Consider the following 16,565-nt stretch of genomic DNA (forward strand, 5'->3'; position numbering starts at 1 on the left):
CATGTAATAAGGACACGTGTTCCACTATGTTCACAGCAGCCTTATTTATAATAGAAGCTGGAAAGAACCCAGATGTCCCTCCACAGAGGAATGAATACAGAAAATGTGGTACATTTACACAATGGAGTACTTCTCCATTAAGAACAATGGAGCTATTAATACAGCTATTAAAAACAATGAATTCATGCAATTCTTAGACAAATAGATGGAGCTAGAAAATATCATCCTGAGTGAGGTAACCTAATCACAAAAGAACATACATGGTATGCATTCGCTGATAAGTGGATATTAGTCCAAAAGCTAGGAATACCCAAGATACAATTCACAGACCACATGAAGCTCAAGAAGGAAGACCAAAGTGTGAATTCTTTGATCCTTATTGGAAAGTGAATCGAAATACCCATGGCTCACAGCCAACCAATAGAATGAACATAGACTCCCTAATGGAGCAGCTAGAGAGAGGATCCAAGGAGCATAGGGGAATGCAAGTCAGGAAATTGGGGGGAGGTAGGGGATAGGGGGTCTTCAGAGGGGTAACTCGGAAAGGGGACACCATTTGAAATATAAATAAAGCCAATATCTAATAAAAAATTAAAAAAAAAGATTCCTGTGTCAACCTCTGACCTATACCTGTGCATGTGCCGGTACATGCTTACAGTATCTCACACACACATACAAACACACACACACAATTTATCACATTTAGTGTGTGCAATGTATTTTTACAGGTGTATACTAATCTACAAACATGATGTATCTTTCCAATTCAGATATTTTAAATTTTCACTCTGCAGTGTTTTGCAGTTTTCTGTATATCTTTTGCAAGTTTCTTGACTTGTCCCTAAGAATTTTATGACTTTTAGTGTTACCGTGAATTATGGTTTTTATCTCGTTTTCCAGTTGTTTTTCCTAGCATGTAGACATGCCAGCCTGATAAACTAGAGACTTGTCAATTGACTTCCTAGCCATCTCAGTCCCTCTAGGCACTGCTCAGGATTTTCTGTGTTGAAAACAAAGTCATCTGGGAGTAAATAACTTTGGTTCTTTCCGACCCGGCCCTTCGGCTGCCTCGCCTTATTACTCTGAGGAGCCTTCCAATGCCGTGTGGGGTATAAATAACTGAGCAGATATCCTCGCCTCTCGCCTTGCTCCTGGTCCTATTAGGGAGGAACCCAGCCCTTCCCGGTTACACGTGATGTTTACTGTGACTGTCCTTACACAGCTGATGAGACAGATCGCTGCTTTGCCCTACGACACTTCCTGTCCCGAATCCGAACATGGCCCCAATTGTCTGGCTTCTTCTGTCACTCTGAACTCACGTGGTACCTCCCTATCAGCAGCAGGCGACACGGGTGTTTGGAGTTCAGATATGTCGCACCCCATGACAGCAAACTAAACATTCCTATTTGACTCTGCTGCCAGGAGTACCACACCAGAACAAGGAAGGGCTCTCTCCCTCTGGTCTTTGCTTAAATTTCACCATATGACGGAGAGGCCTTTTCTGGCCTCCTTAAAGGAAAGAAACACCCAAACACACACACACACACACACACACACGTGAATGCCAGAAGCTAGAAGAGCATGTCCTGATACTGGAGTCACAGGTGGTGGTGAGCCACCCAGCATAGGTGCTGAGAACCGAACTTAAGTCCTCTGGAAGGGCAGCAAATGCGCTTCACGGCTGAGACATCTCTCCAGCCCCCTTTGTTTGGTGCTCTAATGTCTTGAAAGCATCTCAGATCCTTGAAGGCAGATGATACTTTACAAGTGTTAGGTAACTTACGTCATACTGCAACCTGCTTGAAATTCTAGCCCAAAGATCTGTGCTTGGCAATTAAAATATGAGATAAAACCTTATTCTGGATTACAATTACCATGGCATGATTGCTAAGACTGCACCCAAGAAAGGTATTTTCTCTAATAGTGTCAGAAATACTGCCCTGAACACTGTCATCCCTAGATCTTTTTCTTGTCAGCCATTAACAATGTTTGTTGTTGTTGTTGTTGTTAACACAAGAACGGCAGGATAAGATGCTCGTTTTCAGGGCAGGGAAGGTTGCTTGGTTGTTATCGTGTCTACCATGCAAGCATGAGGACCTAAGACCGGATACTGAGCACCTGTGTACACAGCTGGGTGTGACAAGGTGGGGTGGCTCCCACCTGCAATCCTAGCACTTGAGAAGTGGGTGAGCTCCACGTTCACTAAAAACTCTGTCTCAAAAAATAAGGTAGAGTATGGCAGAAGAAGACACTGGAAATTGACCTCTGACTTCCACACCTGCCCATATTGTCTCATGTGACTACACACACACACACACACACACACACACACACACACACTACAAATGTCACGTATTATTATAATGGCCCTGGTTCGCTAGATGACTTATAAGCACCGTGTCTGGGGTGTAGAAACTGACAAGGTGCTATATTCTAATTTTACTGCACTCCAAGGACTGTGTGCAATACTCAGCCCACAGCTGGTGGCGCTGGTAAGAGCTTTGTGGTGGAGGCAGGCTGGGCTCTGGGAGGTGTCCAGCCGGGAGCTGAGAATCCTGGTGCCCTTTTCTCTGCCTTTGCTCCCTAGCCACCCCATGAGGTGAGCAGTTTTCTTGCCTCCAGCATGTGACTTCTCCATGACATCATGTCTCACCATACACCTGAAAGAACAGGGTAAGTGACCATGGACTGAAATGTTTGTTTATTTCATGCATTTTGTCAAAGGGTCAGAAAGCGAACTGTCTGATCCATATGAAATCCTGAACTCTCAGAAATAGAAGAAATAATATCAGGCTTAAAGGAATGTTATTACAGTGGAAATTGACTATTATGGAAGCACAGAAGAAGGAAGGGGTGGTGGTTTGAATGTGATGTCCCCCATAGTTTGCTGCATTAGGATACTTAGTCCCCAGTTGGTAACATCGTTTGGAGGGGTTTACTAGAGGAAGTATGTCACTGGTAGGCCTCGAGAGTTTAAAGACTCAAACTATTTCTACTTTGCCTTTCTACAAGTGGTCACCATTTGAGATGTGAGCCCTCAGCTCTGTGATCCTGACACTTTGTCTTCATTCTGTCACCGGGGACTCTACCCCTGTGGAACCATAAGGTTGGATAAACTTGGTCTTCTATGAGCTTCCTTGGTTGTGGTGTATCACAGCAAGAGAAAAGTTACTAGAGTAGAGGTTACGAGGGTTAACACTACAGCCTTGCAGAAGGAAGCTCCATCATAGAGACAGGATCTTCACTGGTCCAGAATTAATATAAATTTATTGTGGAGATAAATGCACAAAGTGTTCTTACACTGATAGAATTAAGTATTGAATGCAAGATACTGACATTTTCTGATTATTACAATGATATACAAAAGAGATTAACTAACCAGAAAATTAAAGTAGCCTTTTCTTTTGATAAAACTGCCCCTTTTTCTTTTTCTTTTCTTTTCTTTTTTTCCCTGGGGGGAAAAATGATAATTTATGGACTCAGACTGTCAAAGCCATAGCTTGAGAGTCAGTGTCTGCACAATATCGCATGCAGCAAAATGAGATATTCTGGACAAAACCTCAGAAAACATAACATCTCATTTTATTTGAAACATGCAGATTTGGAGTAAATCTTGGGAGGTCTAAGGAGTGTGGTGTGCTGCCAAGGTCCTATCGTTTAGACAAGAGGACTCTGTCAGTCAGCCAGAGCCAGGCTGACTCTATGACAAGCTGCAGAATGGCAGTCTGGGAAATTAGGCCTAAGTTTCTGTCTCCCAGAACTGGAAAAGAAAACAAGTCAATTCCAGGAAAAACTACCCCTCACAGACAGCCAATCAGGAAGCTGCCTCACTACCCACCCTGAGCCCTGAGCCAACCTCATGGGCACCCACAGCTTAAGCCAACTATAGTTAATTGCTAAAAGTTCCCCCCAAATCTCCCAGAGCCTTAACCAATCACAAGAGTACCCATGCCCCTGGAGATAGAGCCACTGATTAAGGGAAAGAAAAGCCAAAGTCACCCACTCCTACCCTATCAAACTTTAAATTGACCCTGCAAGGTCCACACCTCTGTCCTACACATGTATGGTGGACCCCTGCATGCAGGTTCTCTGCAGAATAAATGCTCTTTGTTCTTGCACACTGTTTGAGTCTGGGGTATCATTCTTCATGAGTCACAGACCCTTACAAAATAAATTGTAATTATTAGCACTGTCCATTAGAAAGCAGTTACCTACACACAAATCCATGATTACACTTCTAATACTATATGGATTGGGTCCCAGTTATTTTAAAGACCTTTCTTCAGACCAGACTTAATCAATGCTGTTAAAAGAATATTACATATTCTCACTTGAAACTGTATATAAACCAGGAATGGTCATTCACACATTTGCACTCTGCATTCAGGAGGTGGGAGCAGAAGAGTGAGTTTTAAGACAGCCTACGCTATATGCAAGAATCTGTTTCCAAATAATTCCTTTCTTGCAGTCATTTGCTAATTGACTTTGATTGGCAGCCCGTGAAGCTGGATTTATTTTCTTCAGTGGACATGGTACATAGTCTCTCACAAAGTATTGTTGAATATACAGATGGCAGCAACCAAATACATCAAAAATCATGACTGTTCACTTCCAAGAAGGTGTAGTGTGTTCACCAGAAACTGTGGTGTGCACTACACCACAGTTACTTTTGTTACTTTTGCAAGCAGATTAGGAAAGATCAATGTTTAATTAGCTGTATGGAACTTAATATATGTCTTGATGATCAGAGCATCCAGTCCTAGACTGACAACCACAGTGACTGATACTACCCTCATCCCACAGACATTAAAAAAAAAAAGGTGTCTACTCACACGCCTGTAAGCAGTAGACATGGGCTTATAATGGAAACCATCCTGAGAGGGTCATTTCCAGCATCCCTTCAGGAGTAGGGAAGTTTGGGCAAACTCAAGTCTTAGCCCATCTTACACCATCCTCAGCCCTACCTCAAACCATCATACATGATCTCAGCCCTACATTCCAATTTTAATACAAATTTGCAGTGTTAGTTACTTACAGACATGGTTCCTTTTCTAATACCATAACAGAATACCCTGACAAAGGAAACCTAGGGCAACAGATCCATCCCAGCTCATAGTTCAAAGCACAGCTTGTCAAGTCAGGGAAAGCAAAGCACTAGGAGCCTAGGTAGCTGGCCACACCACATTCAAAATAAAGCAGCAGAAAGCCATTAGTGAATGGATGCTAATTCTCAACTCTGTTTCTCCATCACAGATCTCAAGATCCCTCCTGCCCAGGGAATGGTTTCGCCCACAGTGGACAGGTGTCCCTACCCCAGTTAAAGAGCAATCAAGATGATCGCCCACAAGCACATTCAGAGGCCAGCCTCCAAGTATTTCTAGACTTTATCATGTTAGCAGCATTCACCACCCACCAGAGTAACTCATGTATGTTTGAAGAGTCATCTCATGTGAATTTTATTTAACAGAAATAATCCCCGAAAGGAATGAAAGCTTAGCCAGAAGAGCTTTTATATATGAAACTAGAAACCTTGATAACAAAAAGGGAAATATATCTTATATATGCACATTGTTATAAATATCTACAAAATCTAGGGCTACTGATATGATATAATTCGGTGGTAAAGTGCTTGCCTAGAATGTGCAAAATCTGTGTGTTCAAATTCTTGGTGTCACATAAAGTCAAGTTAAAGAGGGGCATGGTGGTACATGCCTTTAATCGTAGCACTTGGGAGGCAGGAGCAGGTGGATCTCTGTGAGTTCCAGGGTAGCCAGAGCTGTTACACGGAGAGACTCTGTCAGAGAGAGAGAGAGAGAGAGAGAGAGAGAGAGAGAACATTAAGTTCAAGGCAAGCCTGGGCACACCTCTCTCTCTCTTTCTCTCTCTCTCTCTCTCTCTCTCTCTCTCTCTCTCTCTCTCTCTCTCTCTCTCTCTCACACACACACACACACACACACACACACACACACACACACACACGCACGCACGCACACACAGGTCTTTAGCTGGAAAACTAATGCTAATACAGCAAGTAGACACTATTTCTCCAAACTCAAAATATTACCTTCCATCGTACAAAGTCATTTGGCTACTGTTTTTATTTCTGTGCATGATCCATCTGTGTTTACCTCATTCTACAAAGAATCAAGGCTCAGCACTTTATATAACTGCACAATGCAAAGGTGTTTGGTATTGTACCTTGACCAAATATTTAAAGACATTAAGCTCAAATTTCTCCCCTAAATCTTGGGACTTAAAGCCCTAGTCTTCACCTATGGAAAGCAGCATGGTCTATGTAATCTCCAGCCAGTTACAGAAAATGAATTGATTTGATTTTAAAAGGCTATAAAGGGATTAATTCCATCTTCAGCTAAGTCTTTGGAGATTCTTATTTCTCTGAATTTACTTTCACTTTCAGATTTTACTGCTTTATCCTTTGTTCATGGCTGGTGTCCAGACTGTCCATCCTTATCACCTAAATTGATGGATATGAATTAAACTATAGGGATAAAAGAAAAGCAGCACGCCTGCAGAGTGTTGCATAAGTCCCTTCACCCTTTATTGTACAGCCATTTTAGCTAGTGCTCGAGAAAAACCTCTAAACCAATTATGTTACAAGCACCCGACAATTTAGACACCTGACGCAGAGTCGGAATCCTAATTTAACCTCATCTGGTGTTTCTATGATGACTAAAGAGCTCAAAATTAATCTAAAAATTTGCACCCATTATTCATACCCAGTTGGTGTTCTGCCGTGGTGCGGGAGAGAACTTGATTAATTCGTGTGAAGCACCAAGGTCAAGTTTATTTTGGAAACAACACCCCACAGCATTAAGTTTATATTCAGTGACAGTTTAGACAGTACCCGTGCTCATACCGGGCTAATATGTAGAACCAATGGGAGCTGTGCGACAATTACAGAAAAAGGTCACCGCTTGGTGACATTTCAAATACTGTATGAAAGAAAAAAGATTGTACATTAGTATTTAGCATATTTTAAGAGCACAGTAATTTTTCCCTGTGTTAGTAGCCTGATCTGTGGGGGGAAATACATTGTCACTTCCACTTCTAATCTCTCTCTATTTTCAAATAACCTTAGCATAACACAGCTTTAGCTCATTAACTATAGATATCCATCACTTTTCAAATTAGATATGCTTCATTGAGTTTGGCCGCAGTGTGAATTTATACAGACTAAGGCTGGTGGGTTTTTTTTTTTTTCAGTGACTCCCAAATATAATGGAAAAGTGATAACATTGAAAAGTTCTCTCCAGAAACTTTTGGCATAGAGGAGGAAGAGAGGAAGAGATGGACCACAAGAGGCTCCCTTGGGGCAGAACCCTGCGAGGCTCTGCCTGTCATCAGCTTGAGAGCAGGCTGCAGGATTGATGCTCTGCTCCAGTCAGGGAAGGGGTCATGCAGTATGGGAGAAGCCTGGGCTACAGGCAGTTTCCTGGCGACAGAAGCTTACTGGAAGAAGCAGGTCATCTTGAGCGTTGCCCCTCCCCACACCCCACCCCCACCCCCGACCCCGGACTGCACCACAGGTCCTCACCACAGTTAGGTGAGGAGGTGAGGTATCCCAGGAGCAGGCACATCCTGATGGGAGTCTGGGCCATGACAGACTGAATCCTCTCACACTAGAGGCCAAGAGGAGCCCTCTGTCCCTTAAACTTCCTCTTATCAGGTTTTCCAACAGGGCGGTGAGAAAAGTCCTACTGAGAAGCTCTCTCCAAACTCACCCACTAGACAAGCAAGTGCACCACTCTTAAATGCTTGGCCGCAGAAGCCAGGGAGACCTCATGCCCAGTTTTTTGCAACAAAACAGAACTGACCTGAGTCATTTGGCTGCAAAATGTGGCCTGTAGCACAGAGGGGTTATTTATAGACTTAATTAATGCCAGTTTGGGTGAATATTCATATTTCTATGCCAAGCTACGAATTTGTTTGTACCCTAGAGAAACTTAGTAATTTGATTAAATTGCACATCTGTAAAAAATATGAGTAAAAGATTTTAAGATCTATAAAGACTCAAATCTGATGTCTATTTAGAAACTAATAAACCAGGAGTCACGGCTCACGCCTGTAATTTCAGCACACGTAAACTGAAACACCACAATCACTGCAAGCTCAAGGCCAGCCTAGACTAGAATGTGAAACCCTGCCCCAAAGGAGCAAACAATTAGCCGTGCCTGAAGCTCAGTTGCAGAGAGACCAGCATGAATGCACAAGCACATAGAGGTGGCATTCACGAGGTAGAGGCAGGGAATCAGACATTCAAGGTCATTCTCAACTCCATAGGGAGTGAGAAGCAGCCCAGGATACCACGTCTCAAATCAAACAGTAACAAAAGATTTCAATTGATTAATTTAAGACGATGGAAATGTCAGTCCTGATTGGAAGATACTTGTATTCAAATTGTCTTTATGTATGAAATAGTGATTTGCGGGAGTGGGAGTGGGGGTAGGATGGGAGGGTGTAAGAGAAATGTCTAAAATAGGAGCCAGGAGCAGGGCCTGGTAGGAAGTCTGCTGCTACCTTGGACAAAGCAAAACTAAACTAAAACCCTTCCATTGCAAGATGTTGTAATGATGTCATCTTTATAACGCTTCATTACAATAACACATATAATAACCAAAAGAAATGTAACCTCCATGGAATGGGAGGACATTTGATACCCTGAGAGTCTAAAGGGTCTAATTCAATGATCTTACATATTAAATGAAGTATTAAATACAAGAGAGTTTGGTCTGATAGCTCAAGATTTGAATGTCAGCTCTATTTACACATCTGGCCAAGTATATTTCTATCTTCTAGAAAATTACATTTTTCTCTGCTTGGAAACCATCACAAATTTGAATTTTGTGTACGCTTTCAGTCTTCCACGACTATGCCTGCTCAGAAGGATCCATGCTGAGAGTCTGGGTGGATGAGCTCTAATCAAAGAAGCCTTCTACTGTGTGGCGTAAACAGTGCGGAGAGGGGCTTGGCTGTCTTCCTCTGCTGTGGTGCTTGACATCTGATAAGACTGTGGAGGACACAGGTTTTCCTGGAGAGGAATTACTGAGATGAGAACAAATGCTTTACAAATATCCTACTTTTTCACTTGAATTATTTTATTTTCGATATTTAGCTCACTCTAATCAGAAAAAAACTCCTTCTCCTGTTTTATTTATATCAATTTGTTCGTTCCCTCCTGAATTTGTGCTTCCTTCTGCTAAATTCTCATGCTACAAAATCCTTCCCATGTCAAGCCTCACTAGGGGCAACTTCGTTGCAGTTAGTGTGCATGGTTCTTTGGATTTTATTTTTACCCACTGTTTGAATTCTCTTTTCTTCAAACCATGTGATCTACTTAATAACTCCTGTGCACATTATCTTGTGATGAGAGCACTCTTCTGCCCATCAAGGGGATCAAATCTCAGGGGGTGATTATTTGAATTACAAAAGACATCTTTAAAAGTGACTCCCTTGATCACTTCAAGTGTTTATTTACTCGACACCTGGACCTCTTTTAAGAAAAATGGTTAAGGCAGCCACTGAGAAATAAAGGTCACTCCTCAGAGAAATGCCCTCAGGACAATCTGGGTAGTTGGGAAAATACCATTAGACAGCCATTAGTGTTCACCTCATCATTTAGACAAAGCAGAACATCCTGGCAAGACATAGCAGGGGGCAGGGCATTGTAATTGATGAATGCTCCACTAGCTACAGGTATAAAATAAACGCGCTATTTCTGATTAATTAAACAACATCCACTAAAATACAGTCTAATTGTTACCAAGAATCAGAGAAAAAAAGCAACTTTAATTAAACTCGGTGGGTGACAAAAGTATTAAAAACGAAACAATAATTAAAAGGGCAGGGGAATCCGAAAGGGACTCGGCAGCCAGAAGTTCAGCAGAGTGGGGGAGGAGTGAGTGGGAAAACAGCGGAACAGGATTGAGATGCACACATACACACGCCACACATGAACTGTCCAAGAATCTTCAAGGATTAAAAACAATCAACAAGCCATTCAGAAGCTTAGTCCTGGCTGGAGAGATGGCTCGGCAGGACAGAGACAGTCCTGAGTGCAGGAGAACTAGAGTTCAGGTCTCAGCACCCACATAACAAGCCATTGACGGCCTATATGCGCCTGCAACTACTCCCAGGCTTGCTAGCAGTAGACATAAGGAGCGAGTTCAGTAAGAAACCCTGCCTCAAAGGAATAGAAACAATGGAATGCATAAGAATAGCCAACACCCCCCTCTCTGGGTCTTTATACATGCACACATGCTCTCTCTGTCTGTCTGCCTGTCTGTCTGTCTCTCTCTCTCTCTCTCTCTCTCTCTCTCTCTCTCATTCTCACACACACACAGGCAAGCACTCAACACAAGCAACAAATAAATTTTTCAAAATCTCTATAGAATACTACGGTGTTTTTAATGCATCAACTTAAAATGTTTTTTTATATTTAAAATCAAACTCATTTGTTTTTTTATTAGTGTGTGTATAAGCATGCATGTGTTTGTATGTGATTATGTGTGTGAGAATATGTGTGCATGTGTGTGTTTTTATGTGTTTGAGAGAGAGAGAGAGAGAGAGAGAGAGAGAAAGAGAGAGAAAGTGTGTGTGTGTGTGTGTGTGTGTGTGTGCCATGCCACAGCATCCTTATGATCTAAGAGGACAATTCTAAGGAGTCCGTTCTCTCTTTCCACAATGTGAGTTCAGAGAATTTGAACTCAGCTTGTCAGGTAAGTGCCTTTACCTGCTGGGCCATCTTGCCAAACACGGTAGTTTTTTTCAGCATTTCTAATGATCCAACGTACCCCAAGGTACACTGAAATAATTGCCATAGATTATTGCTCCACAAAGCGAGAAATAATTGCAACAGACTCTTACATCGTATCATTTATCTCAGAGAACTAAGGTCTTGTAAGTAAATGAATTCACTTTATCCCAAAGATGAATGGGTTTGTTAGAAAAACATGCTAAATAGTACGAATCACACATAAACATACTATGTTGTGAAGGTGAGGGAAGATGTTTCTGACATGGGTCATCTGTCTTTCTCAGCTTTGGGGGTAACTGTATGTTCTTAGAATAGGGCTGAGTTGAAACTGTGGTTGGAGGCAGAACCATGGAGAGTGGATGACGTTTAGCAGACTCTCTACAGAAGGAAACTCCTGCAGCATGGCATGAACCTACTGGAGTGAGAAAAGACCACTCTGAGTTGTGCATTAACTTTTCATACAGCCTCAATGCACTGTTATTACTTCTTAGCACTCAGAATTACTTTTAGCAAAACAAAGATCAGACTCATGACTAGGTTAGTTGGATCCACATTCAGGTTTTACTCACCAGAGTCTCTAGCAGCTAGGGGTCATTGATTAGGACCGATGAACCTCAACACTAAGGAGAAATTTCTAGATAGAGCAAAAGCAGAACTGACTGGGGCCATGTTGGTGCACCCCATGGAAATGCTGATGAAAGAGTGGTTAATATTAACAGCTGATGGTGTAGGAAACCTAACTGGGAGCACGGGCCCTTTTACTGAGTTTATCGAATCAGAGTCACTCTCAATGTCTCTGGTAGACTGTTTCCCTACCCGGAAGCCCTGGAAACAGCCTGCTGAGTACTCAAAGTCTGCATAAGGAATTCATGGCTAGCAATAAGCATAGGAACAGATGTCCCTCTCTGTGTTTCTGTCAGAGGGAATGCTACAGTGGGCTGTCCAATCAGGAGAATTAGGCAACAGAGATGTATGGGATTGTTTATCTGTTTCCACTGAAATGATAGGAAAGTTTTTATCCCAAAAACCTACAGCTAAACAGGACAATTATTTAGCAGGCAAGTCTGTGGGTTAGTGGTTTGGATTAAACCACTTGGTAGTTTGGGTGGTAACTGGGCTTACTCACATGTCTAGCAGTCAGCTACAAATCGGCAGACCTTGGATGGCCTTGGCTGGAACCAGAGCAACTCAGAACTGCATCTCCTCTGCCGTAAGCCAACATTTCTCACTGCAAAGTCAGAGCAATAAAGGCAACAAAAGCCAAGTACACATCTTCAAGCCTCTGTTTACACGAAATGTGCCAACTTCCCATTGCTCATAGTCAAGTCTGTTATTGCCTGGGCTGTCCAGTGTGTCCTTTAAGGCAGTCCTACAAGCAGACCTAAGAGGTGATAAGATGGACTCTGCCTTATTAGTCAGAGAAGACACAAAGTAAAATACCTGGAGTTGCCAGTTATCTGTTATGTCTCCATCGAAAACCATCCCCAAACTTTTACTATGAAGCAACTGCCATCTGACTGACTACCTATTCAGGATGAATCTTCTCCAGCTCTTTCCTGAGCCCAGAAACACTCCTTCTGAGACTAGGTAATCTCCAATGTTCTTAGACAATGGCTGGCAGTTAGTTGGTCTCCTATAAGCTGGGCCTTATATATGATTACACTAGCTCAAGATGTCCCTTAATAAAAGATGGCAAGCACCAAGGCATAATCAATTGCTTTACTTAATGATTGTTGGGTTCCATTGGCCAGAGTGAGTCATATGGTAAAAAACAAACAAGTAAAAAAAAAAAAGTCACAAAACAAGCTCATGATCAGTGTTGGAGGCAATTGTTCTAACATGGATACAGGAACAGGTGATTACAGTGACTATTAGTTTACTAAATTACAAATGATACAAGAACAGCTTAGGAGATCAGCCTAATGGCATTATCAATGTGATGACTATATCACAAAAAAATATGTTAGGAGAGGAACTTACAGAATCTCTGGTATTTTTTTTTCATTTTTTAAAGATTTATTTATTTATTTATTTATTTATTTATTTATTATATGTAAGTACACTGTTGCTGATTCCAGATACTCCAGAAGAGGACATCAGATCTCATTACAGATGGTTGTAAACCACCATGTAGTTGCTGGGATTTGAACTCAGGACCTCTGGAAGAGCAGTCTCTTAAGCGCTGAGCCATCTCTCCAGCCCAGTCTCTGGTATTATTATGAGATGACATTTCTTAAAGTATTTCGGTAAACAGTAATTTAAAAAAAAATTACATTCAAGATATTTTATTCGAGGCTAGAGAAATGGCTCAAAAGTAAAGAGTGTATACCGTTCTTGCCAAGGACCCAAGTTCAATCCCGAGCACCCAGTTTGAGCAGTTTAACTGCTTGCAGTTTCAGTTCCATGAAGTCTAATGTTTTCTTCTGACCTCCACAGACACCGGGCTCACATACACAAACCCATACACAGACACATACATGTACTTAAAACTAAACAAGTAAATATATGTAGGGATCCCTTCACATGTCATGTTGGCAGGGAAATGATCAGATAAGAACGAAACTCTAATATCTAATTTCTAAGCCTTATTTAGTGAGCCATCACTAGTTCAAACTTCTAGAGTAACACCAGGCAGTTTATTTTAGCCATGTTTAAGCACAGCCCAATTTCAGATAAACAGTTTTCTGATGATAATTAACCCAGCCCTGTATGTATAACAAAGCTTAAGACATGTTTACATTGAAACTACAAAGTTCATATGGCCTCTTCTGTGAAGATGGGTACCACTGACCTAGAAACAGTGCTGAAGATTTATGGTCTAGGGAGAATGGCTAAGGTAAACATATGTCTGGATTGGCCTAGCCCTGAGATAACACAGAAGTCAGGCTGTTTAAAGTACACGTGAAGCGTCTAAGGATGGTTTAAGGAACTTCGGAGCAGCTTAAGACTTGGGAAAAGAGTTTGGGATAAACACAACTCAAATTCTGGGAGATACAGGTGGACCCTGGCTCTGGAGCCAGCAAAACTTCACCAGGCTGTGGAACTGCATCCTTTCCCAGCATTCCAAGGGGAAGAAAGGCAAGTAGCTCCTTCCTTTGAAGGCTGCCTGTGTGCCTAACATTTCCTGTCTTCTCCAATGCTTACCTGTAGGCACTTGCCCTCTTGCCCTCTACAAATACAACCTTCAAAAAGAAAAGTTTGGCTGAGATTTTATTATACAATGTTTTTTCTTTCCCCTCAACAAAAATAGTTTTCAACACTGATAACATATAGGTAAGTCTTTAGTTGGAGAAGATATTTCTTGAACTATAATTCATACAGAGTCAGACTTTCAACATCTTCAGCTTCTATACATTATATACTGATAAGTTGGTTTAAATATATGAAAATAATCAGCATTTGTGGTCATTTTTTTCTGAAAGATATATACAGCCCCAAATCTCTGAAAACTAGTGTCTTCATGAAAACAGAAGGAAAAACAATAACCAAATATCTTCAAGGCTGACCGCCAGACTTCACCATCATCTGGTTACAGCCGAGATAGATTCTCCAAGGTCAAGTCTGAAACAGGATCTATCTGCTGGATTTACCATATGGATTGTCTGAGCAAAGACACCTGACCTAACTGGGGCCAAAGACTCTTCCCAGCCCAGGAAATCAGATTCTGAGAATGGGAAATTCCAAGTAGGATGACTGACTGTTGAAATTGAAGCAGATGGCCCGTGTCACTCCCCCCTAAAGTCTCTGACACCTGCCACCTTCCTGCCTCTTTTACACTGGCTTGGATTTCAAAAAGTATTTACAGATTTTGTATCCAATAACCCCTCTCCTCTTTTTCCCCTTTGTAAACCACTTAGAACAATTAGATATGTAGCAAATAGCGCAGTTGCCACTGAGCGCACCCTTCAGTGCTGAGACACTCCCTTGACAAGGCAAAGCTACACAAACCTCCTAGACTACTAGGTGAAGGGAGCTGTCTCATCCTCTCCCTGGGGCACCCCGGGCTGTATTATTGTTTCCAAAAAAAAGTCCCAGGACAACTATTTGGTGGCAAATTGATCTCTGAACTCTTCACCTCTCAAACATGTAGCCATACTAACTGGCCAGAATTGGTGCAGATTTCAAGTGCTAGATTCCTTCTCTCCCTGGCAGCTCTCTACAAAGACTTACAGAGTATCTGGTTCCCTGGCACGGCACCATCTTAATGTTTCCTGTGTTGAGATACATTTTATAGAACAGCATTATATAGTAAGGGGCGACAACAGTGGAATCTATTGCTGTGGTTACAACTGCCCTGGCAGGAGGGAAGCTATTCTACAGGGAGACACCCATACATTTTCCTTCAGCTATGAGACTGTAGACATAACGGATTTCATGGAGTTGGGAATTTCCCTCAGGAAGTTTATGCTAGCAGTTGGGAAAGGTTGAAGCCCTGACAGTCAGAGGAGAAACTTGTGTTCCAAAGAGATTTCACATGGTTCTGATACTTTACAACATAGGCATGAAGAATCAATAATCAGGACTACATTTGACAAGGACTGGTTTCCTTCATTTCAACCTAACTCTCATGATATCCTGAAGACTTAGCCTGGAGCCACTAGACCTCCATACTTGTCATCTTCCCAGTGTAGCCACAACAATGAAGTCTCCTTTTCATTATGACTTGTCTGTATAAGTGGTGTCTTGAGGACAGGTGGATGTACCTTGCTTGTGAGGATTGTCAGGCCTAGGCACACATGCTGAGTCATGATCACATCAACACAAGCCACACTACCCAAAGCTAGCAGGCAGATGGAGCAGCTGAGTCATCTCTGAGGGCACAGCTGAGGGGGCTGCTGTGAAGATAGGGCTGAGGACACAGCAGCTGCACTAAAGCCATCACTACACATGGCTGAGTCCCCATATTTATATGACAGGACAACACACATAGCTCTGTTTACTATCCCTACCACGGAATGCATGGAGAATATGTGTGCACCCTCCCTACCAGGCTGGACCCTGCTAGTATAGATGACCTGATCTAAAGAGGAAGAGTGTATCTACCAAGCACCCCAGACTCCGTGTCCCAAGGGACAGGCGTCAAGGAAAGTGTTTCCCACACTGTGGAGTAACTAACCCTGAGCTTTATGGGGAAGCAGCTGTTCTAAATGTTTGGATAGGAAGAGAACATCTATAATGGACCGTTTCTTAGATCTTACTTGTCAGTTGTGAGTGTGTGAGTGTGTGTGTGTGGTGTTTATGTCACGCACATATGTGCATCTCAGTACATGTACAATCAGAAGATACCAGATGTCTTCCTCTACAGATCTCTACATTATTATTTTTTGGAGGACAGAGTCTTTCTTTCAACCCAGGGGATTACACTTTCATCTGGACTTGTTGGCCAGTGAGCCCCCAGAGCGCACCCATCTTCCCCCTCACCCTGAGTGGGTGTCACGGGGAGCATGCTGCCATGCTTAGTATGTGGCTATTGGAAATCAGTCCCTCGCGCTTGCAGGGCATGGACTTTACCCACTGAGCCCTTTCCACAGCCCCCGAGGGTTCCGAGTACATAGACAAAAGCATGAATAAAAACACGATGGCCAGGGTCTGAGACCTCCCACTGACATGGGTGTGGAGTCTCCCAAAGAGTTTCAAGCTCAGATTTAAAATAATCAGGATTCAGTAGGGGAGAGAAATGTAAGTACTAGTTGCTGTCCCTGAGACCATCAGCGGTAGCCATGGGGTGTGGTTTCTTCCCACTAACCTCATCTTGTAAGTGTTCCTAGGAGATGATTTAAAGATCTGGGAT

Source organism: Apodemus sylvaticus, chromosome 2 (genome assembly GCF_947179515.1).
Source record: "Apodemus sylvaticus chromosome 2, mApoSyl1.1, whole genome shotgun sequence".
Classification (NCBI taxonomy): Eukaryota; Metazoa; Chordata; class Mammalia; order Rodentia; family Muridae; genus Apodemus; species Apodemus sylvaticus.